This window comes from Oncorhynchus keta, unplaced genomic scaffold (assembly GCF_023373465.1).
Source record: "Oncorhynchus keta strain PuntledgeMale-10-30-2019 unplaced genomic scaffold, Oket_V2 Un_contig_16734_pilon_pilon, whole genome shotgun sequence".
NCBI classification, from domain to species: Eukaryota; Metazoa; Chordata; class Actinopteri; order Salmoniformes; family Salmonidae; genus Oncorhynchus; species Oncorhynchus keta.
The window spans coordinates 66,597-74,857 of NW_026280086.1; the positions used below are offsets into that span (position 1 = coordinate 66,597).

Genomic DNA, 8,261 nt, shown 5'->3' on the forward strand with positions numbered 1-8,261 from the left:
GATGTATATAATGAACAGACTAGGTCTATACTGCTCCTACATGGTGTAACAATACATAGATATAGGTGTATAAAATTAACATCCACAGTTTAAAAAAATATCAGTTTACTTTTATTCAGTTAAATGTTGAAATAATCCAATCATTTTTACAAATCAGCACCTGTGTTTTATCTGATGGAACAGTACTGATGGACACTACATGATGGAACAGTACTGATGGACACTACATGATGGAACAGTACTGATGGAACAGTACTGATAGACACTACATGATGGAACAGTACTGATAGACACTACATGATGGAACAGTACTGATAGACACTACATGATGGACCAGTACTGATAGACACTACATGATGGAACAGTACTGATGGACACTACATGATGGAACAGTACTGATAGACACTACATGATGGAACAGTACTGATAGACACTACATGATGGACCAGTACTGATAGACACTACATGATGGAACAGTACTGATGGACACTACATGATGGAACAGTACTGATAGACACTACATGATGGAACAGTACTGATGGACACTACATGATGGAACAGTACTGATAGACACTACATGATGGAACAGTACTGATGGACACTACATGATGGAACAGTACTGATGGACACTACATGATGGAACAGTACTGATAGACACTACATGATGGAACAGTACTGATGGACACTACATGATGGAACAGTACTGATAGACACTACATGATGGAACAGTACTGATGGACACTACATGATGGAACAGTACTGATGGACACTACATGATGGAACAGTACTGATGGACACTACATGATGGAACAGTACTGATGGACACTACATGATGGAACAGTACTGATGGACACTACATGATGGAACAGTACTGATAGACACTACATGATGGAACAGTACTGATGGACACTACATGATGGAACAGTACTGATGGACACTACATGATGGAACAGTACTGATGGACACTACATGATGGAACAGTACTGATGGACACTACATGATGGAACAGTACTGATAGACACTACATGATGGAACAGTACTGATGGACACTACATGATGGAACAGTACTGATGGACACTACATGATGGAACAGTACTGATGGACACTACATGATGGAACAGTACTGATGGACACTACATGATGGAACAGTACTGATGGACACGACATGATGGAACAGTACTGATAGACACTACATGATGGAACAGTACTGATGGACACTACATGATGGAACAGTACTGATGGACACTACATGATGGAACAGTACTGATGGAACACTACATGATGGAACAGTACTGATGGAACACTACATGATGGAACAGTACTGATGGACACTACATGATGGAACAGTACTGATAGACACTACATGATGGAACAGTACTGATAGACACTACATGATGGAACAGTACTGATGGACACTACATGATGGAACAGTACTGATGGACACTACATGATGGAACAGTACTGATGGAACACTACATGATGGAACAGTACTGATGGACCAGTACTGATAGACACTACATGATGGAACAGTACTGATAGACACTACATGATGGACCAGTACTGATAGACACTACATGATGGAACAGTACTGATGGACACTACATGATGGAACAGTACTGATGGACACTACATGATGGAACAGTACTGATGGACATTGAGGTAGTAAATGTTTTATCACGTCAACAACTTAACAATGTTATCAGAACAACGTCATCTAATTATCACACAGCTTAATAATAACTACTCTACACAAATGAACTCAATGAAAAACACAACGACTAAATTCAAGAGGTAAAGATCAGAATCTAGAAAAACACATGAATGATTCATGAATTTTTTGTTTTTTTTTAAATAACAATATCCAAATCATATAATGAACACACAAGGGTTTATATTTATCAATAAAACAATTCATAATGAAAATGAAATACATGCTAAATCTATTCTAATTTTAGATGTGAACATGTTTTGAGAGAAAAAAATTAACTAAAGAACAAAAGTAAGCCTATTTCTTTTCTTACAATTTTATTTAATGTGGCATTAACCAAAGCACAAAAAGATTGTTAAAACTATAAGTCAGAACACAGCCTCTCTATTCTCTCATTCTTGATTCTATCCTGTGTGTGTTCCTTCATGCCTTTTCAGGTTCACTAACTGGGTAAAACTCTTTCCACACTGGGAGCATTGGAAAGGCTTCTCTCCTGTGTGTGTCATCTCGTGCTTTTTCAGTGTCCCTAAAAAGGTAAAACTCTTTCCGCACAAGGAGCAGTGGAAAGGCTTCTCTCCTGTGTGTATTCTCTCATGCATTTTCAAGTTCCCTAACCAGGCAAAACTTTTTCCACACTGAGAGCATTGGAAAGGCTTATCTCCTGTGTGTGTCCGCTCATGTGATTTCAGGTCCCCGAGCTGGATAAATCTCTTTCCACAGTCTGAACAGTGGTATGGCTTCTCCCCTGTGTGTGTTCTCAAATGCATATTCAGATTCCCTAACCGGGTAAAACTCTTTCCACACTGAGAGCATTGGAAAGGCCTCTCTACAGTGTGTGTTCTCTCGTGTGATTTCAGGTCCCCTGATGAGAAAAATTTACTTTCACATTGGGAGCATTGATATGGCTTCTCTCCAGTGTGTGTTCTTTCATGCACCTTTAGATGCCCTGAGTGTCCAAAACCTTTTCCACACTGGGAGCAGTGATAAGGCTTATTTCCTGTGTGTGTCATCTCATGCATTTTCAGGTTCCCTAAATGGGTAAAACGTTTTCCACAGAAGGAGCAATGGAAAGGCTTCTCTCCTGTGTGTGTCATCTCATGCGTTTTCAAGTTCCCCAAACGGGTAAAACTTTTTCCACAATGAGAGCATTGGAATGGTTGTTCGCCTGTGTGTATTCTCTTGTGTTTTTTCAGATGTGATGACTGCATAAATCTCTTTCCACATTGAGAGCATTGGAAAGGCCTATCTACTAAATGTGTTCTCTCATGTTTTCTCAGGTCCCCTGGTGAGAAAAAACCCTTTTGACACTGGGAGCATTGATACGGCTTCTCTCCAGTGTGTGTTCTTTCGTGCACTTTTAAATGCCCCGAGTATCTAAAACCCTTTCCACACTGAGAGCATTGATACGGCTTCTCTCCTGTGTGTATTCTTTCATGCTCTTTCAGATGCGATGACTGGATAAATCTCTTTCCACACTGAGCGCATTGGAAAGGCCTCTCTAAAGACTGTGTGTGTGTTCTCTCATGTGACTTCAGGTCCCCTGGTGAGAAACATTTCTTTCACACTGGGAGCATTGATATGGCTTCTCTCCAGTGTGTCTTCTTTCATGCACCTTTAGATGCCCTGACTGTCCAAAACCCTTTCCACACTGGGAGCAGTGGTAAGGCTTCTCCCCTGTATGTGTTTTCATGTGTTCTTTCAGGTGCCCTAACCGGATAAATCTCTTGCCACACTGGGAGCAGTGGTGTGCTCTCGCTGGTTTGGACGTCTCTGGGTCAGGTTCTTCTGAAGGCCTCGTCCCGCTTTCAGAATGAGAGTCTGATCTCTCTCCTGTCAAAGACAGAGTATTTGGTTAAACAGAGAGACCTGAATGAAACCTCGACATGGTAAAACGGTCTACCTATGAGGTTTAATCTAGACTAGATCCCTCAATAAAAGAGCAGAGCTTGTCATCACAGAGTGGCTGTAGCGCTTTGAGGCCAATAAATATAAATATAATAATAAATATAAATATATACTAACATATTGTTGTTTTACATGTATTAGACCTGATAAATAGACTAGTCAGTATAGGATACATGTACTAGACCTGATGGATAAATAGACTAGTCAGTATAGGATACATGTATTAGACTAGTCAGTATAGGATACATGTATTAGACTAGTCAGTATAGGATACATGTAATAGACTAGTCAGTATAGGATACATGTATTAGACCTAATAGATAAATAGACTAGTCAGTATAGGATACATGTATTAGACTAGTCAGTATAGGATACATGTATTAGACCTAATAGATAAATAGACTAGTCAGTATAGGATACATGTATTAGACTAGTCAGTATAGGATACATGTATTAGACCTAATAGATAAATAGACTAGTCAGTATAGGATACATGTAATAGACTAGTCAGTATAGGATACATGTATTAGACCTAATAGATAAATAGACTAGTCAGTATAGGATACATGTATTAGACTAGTCAGTATAGGATACATGTATTAGACTAGTCAGTATAGGATACATGTATTAGACTAGTCAGTATAGGATACATGTATTAGACCTAATAGATAAATAGACTAGTCAGTATAGGATACATGTAATAGACTAGTCAGTATAGGATACATGTAATAGACTAGTCAGTATAGGATACATGTAATAGACTAGTCAGTATAGGATACATGTAATAGACTAGTCAGTATAGGATACATGTATTAGACTAGTCAGTATAGGATACATGTATTAGACCTAATAGATAAATAGACTAGTCAGTATAGGATACATGTATTAGACTAGTCAGTATAGGATACATGTATTAGACTAGTCAGTATAGGATACATGTATTAGACCTAATAGATAAATAGACTAGTCAGTATAGGATACATGTATTAGACTAGTCAGTATAGGATACATGTATTAGACTAGTCAGTATAGGATACATGTATTAGACTAGTCAGTATAGGATACATGTATTAGACTAGTCAGTATAGGATACATGTAATAGACTAGTCAGTATAGGATACATGTATTAGACCTAATAGATAAATAGACTAGTCAGTATAGGATACATGTAATAGACCTAATGGATAAATAGACTAGTCAGTATAGGATACATGTATTAGACTAGTCAGTGTAGAATACATGTAATAGACTAGTCAGTATAGGATACATGTAATAGACTAGTCAGTGTAGAATACATGTATTAGACTAGTCAGTACCAGTTTTAAATCTATTTCCTGTTTCAACCAGTTAATGTGGTGGTTGTATCCATACCAGTTTTAAATTCTAAGCCAATGAGATGCTTTATTATGTAGTCATTGACAGTTTTGGAAAGTTTCTACTCGTTGACAATTTCAAAAGCTGAAAAAGATAAACTTGTGTTGAGTTCTTGACTCTCAAGTTAAAAACATTTTCCCCAATATTTTTAGTACCTTGTGAGATAAGTGATCATACTTAATGTAAAAACGAAGATAATATAAGATAAGATGTGACTGTGTTGATAATAGATCTACTTCCTTCCACTTTCACTTGGGTGATGACTATTTCCTGCTAATTAAATTTTTTCAGTTAAGAACACATTCTTATTTTCAATGACGGCCTGGGAACAGTGGGTTAAAAAAAAATGTTTAACCACTATAGCCTCATCTCTGGTTAAGAAGTTACCGACCTTCTCTGGACACTATGAACAGTTTGCATTACCAACTTTTACCATAGCAAAGGTATCACAAATGATTTGTTTGCGCTGTGCATGATAACAGAGGACCAAGTGAACAATCTACGATGCTTAAAGAGCACCAACAAAAGCAACTGGACTGGATAATCTTCCTGCAAGGTTCATAAAGGGTAGTGCTGGCCTCCCGGGTGGCGCAGTGGTTAAGGGCTGTGCCATCAGAGTCCCTGGGTTCGCGCCCAGGCTATGTCGTAACCGGCCGCGACCGGGGAAGTCCGTGGGGGCGACGCACAATTGGCCTAGCGTCGTCCGGGTTAAAAAAAAAAAATTCAAACAAATAAAGGGTAGTGCTTGTGTCACTGCTAAAAGGATAACACATATTTGTAAACCTTTCTATTAGTAGTGGTACATTTCCCAAGGATCTCAAAACAGCCCCGGGGCGGTTCCACTCTACAAGAAGAGCATGTAGGAAACTACAGGCCTGTGTCAATCCTCAGCACCTCATCCAAGAAGAGCATGTAGGAAACTACAGGCCTGTGTCAAGCCTCAGCACCTCATCCAAGAAGAGCATGTAGGAAACTACAGGCCTGTGTCAATCCTCAGCACCTCATCCAAAGTTGTTGAGAGATTTGTTTTATTAATCAACTTGAGAGATAAAACTTCTTTATGAACTCCAGTCTGGCTTCATTCCACGGATTACTTGCCTTATTCACCTTTCACATTAAGCAGGAAAGTGAGAAGGGGGAACTATTCAGGTATGGTCATGTTAGACTTGCAGAAAGCTTTTGACACTGTGGACCAATGACATTCCCCTGATGAAACTGACATGCATGGGTCTAAACTATGTAGCAGTGAATTGGTTTAGGTCTTATCTGACCAACAGAACACAAGTATGTAATGTTGGTGATGTTCCGTCAGAGGCCAAATAAATATTTTATGGAGTACCGCAGGGATCCATTTTAGGTCCTCTCTTATTTCTAATATATGTTATGTGCGGCAGGGTAGCCTAGTGGTTAGAGCATTGGACTAGTAACCGAAAGGTTGCAAGTTCAAATCCCCGAGCTGACAAGGTACAAAATCTGTCGTTCTGCCCCTGAACAGGCAGTTAACCCACTGTTCCAGGGCCGTCATTGAAAATAAGAATTTGTTCTTAACTGACTTGCCTAGTAAAATAAAGGTAAAAAATAAAAAATGATATGCCAGATACAGTAAACCTGTATAAACTCTTTATTTATGCTGATGATTCAGCCATACTGGTATCAGGGAAGGATACAGTTTACATAGAAGAGACCCTCAGTAAGGAATTGCATTTTTTTTTGTGATTGGTTGTGTGACAGCAAATTGTCACTACATTTTGGGAAACCCGAATCGATTTTGTTTGGAACAAAACGTAGATTGCTTAGGGTGACAAGATAACAGTAAACTGTGCAGGCAAGGAGATTGAATCTAAAACAAGTGTATCTTATCTTGGTGTGTCCCTAGATTATCCCATTCTGGAGACCTGATTGCTACTAAAATTATTTCTAAAATGGCGAACAAATATATATATTTTTATATCGTAACGTTAGACATTTTAACATTAACGTTAAGGAACTGCTTGTCTCAACCTTGACTCAGTGTCATTTTGATTATGCCTGCTCTGTTTGGTATAGTGGGCTATCAAAAAAGGTCATGCAAAATAATGTTATCAGGTACAGTTGAAGTCTGAAGTTTACATACACCTTAGCCAAATACATTTAAACTCAGTTTTTCACAATTCCTGACATTTAATCCTAGTAAAAATTCCCTGTTTTAGGTCAGTTAGGATCACCACTTTATTTTAAGAATGTGAAATGTCAGAATAATAGCAGAGAGAATGATTTATTTCAGCTTTTATTTATTTTATCACATTCCCAGTGGGTCAGAAGTTTACATACACTCAATTAGTATTTGGTAGCATTGCCTTTAAATTGTTTAACTTGGGTCAAATGTTTCGGGTAGCCTTCCACAAGTTTCCCACAATAAGTTGGGTGAATTTTGGCCCATTCCTCCTGAGAGAGCTGGTGTAACTGAGTCAGGTTGGTAGGCCTCCTTGCTCGCACATGCTTTTTCAGTTCTGCCCACAAATTGAGGTCAGGGCTTTGTGATGGCCACTCCATTACCTTAACTTTGTTGTCCTTAAGCCATTTTGCCACAACTTTGGAAGTATGCTTGTGGTGATTGTCCATTTGGAAGAACCATTTGCGACCAAACTTTAACTTCCTGACTGATGTCTTGAGATGTTGCTTCAATATATCCACATAATTTTCTTTCTTCATGATACCATCTATTTTGTGAAGTGCACCAGTCCCTCCTGCAGCAAAGCACCCCCACAACATGATGCTGCCACCCCCGTGCTTTACGGTTGGGATGGTGTTCTTCGGCTTGCAAGCCTCCCCCTTTTTCATCCAAACATAACAATGGTCATTATGGCCAAACAGTTTTATTTTATCAAACCAGGGGACATTTCTCCAAAAAGTACGATCTTTGTCCCCATGTGCAGTTGCAAACCGTAGTCTGGCTATTTTATGGCGGTTTTGGAGCAGTGGCTTCTTCCTTGCTGAGCAGCCTTTCAGCTTATGTCGATATAGGACTCGTTTTACTGTGGATATAGATACTTTTGTACCTGTTTCCTCCAGCATCTTCACAATGTCCTTTGCTGTTGTTCTGGGATTGATTTGCACTTCTCGCACCAAAGTACGTTAATCTCTAGGACACAGAACGTGTCTCCTTCCTGAGCAGTATGACGGGAGCATGGTCCCATGGTGTTTATACTTGCGTATTATTGTTTGTACAGATGAACGTGGTAACTTCAGGCATTTGGAAATTGCTCCCAAGGATGAACCAGACCCGTGGAGGTCT

The 8,261-nt window shown here is 39.1% G+C and overlaps 1 long non-coding RNA gene across 2 annotated transcripts; it reads right to left on the bottom strand.

Annotated features, from left to right (window-relative positions):
* Nucleotides 1-3,835: 3,835 nt before the first annotated feature.
* On the bottom strand, nt 3,836-4,836 carry LOC127919458 (uncharacterized). Of its 2 annotated transcripts, XR_008103038.1 has the most exons (5): nt 4,662-4,836; nt 4,348-4,459; nt 4,191-4,274; nt 4,090-4,145; nt 3,836-3,926 (listed from the first exon to the last, which is right to left on the bottom strand). It is a non-coding gene; the product is annotated as an uncharacterized LOC127919458 (long non-coding RNA). The 2 variants fall into 2 exon arrangements; XR_008103037.1 differs by lacking the exon at nt 3,836-3,926 and having other exon boundaries at nt 4,016-4,274.
* Between the last annotated feature and the right edge of the window lie 3,425 nt (nt 4,837-8,261).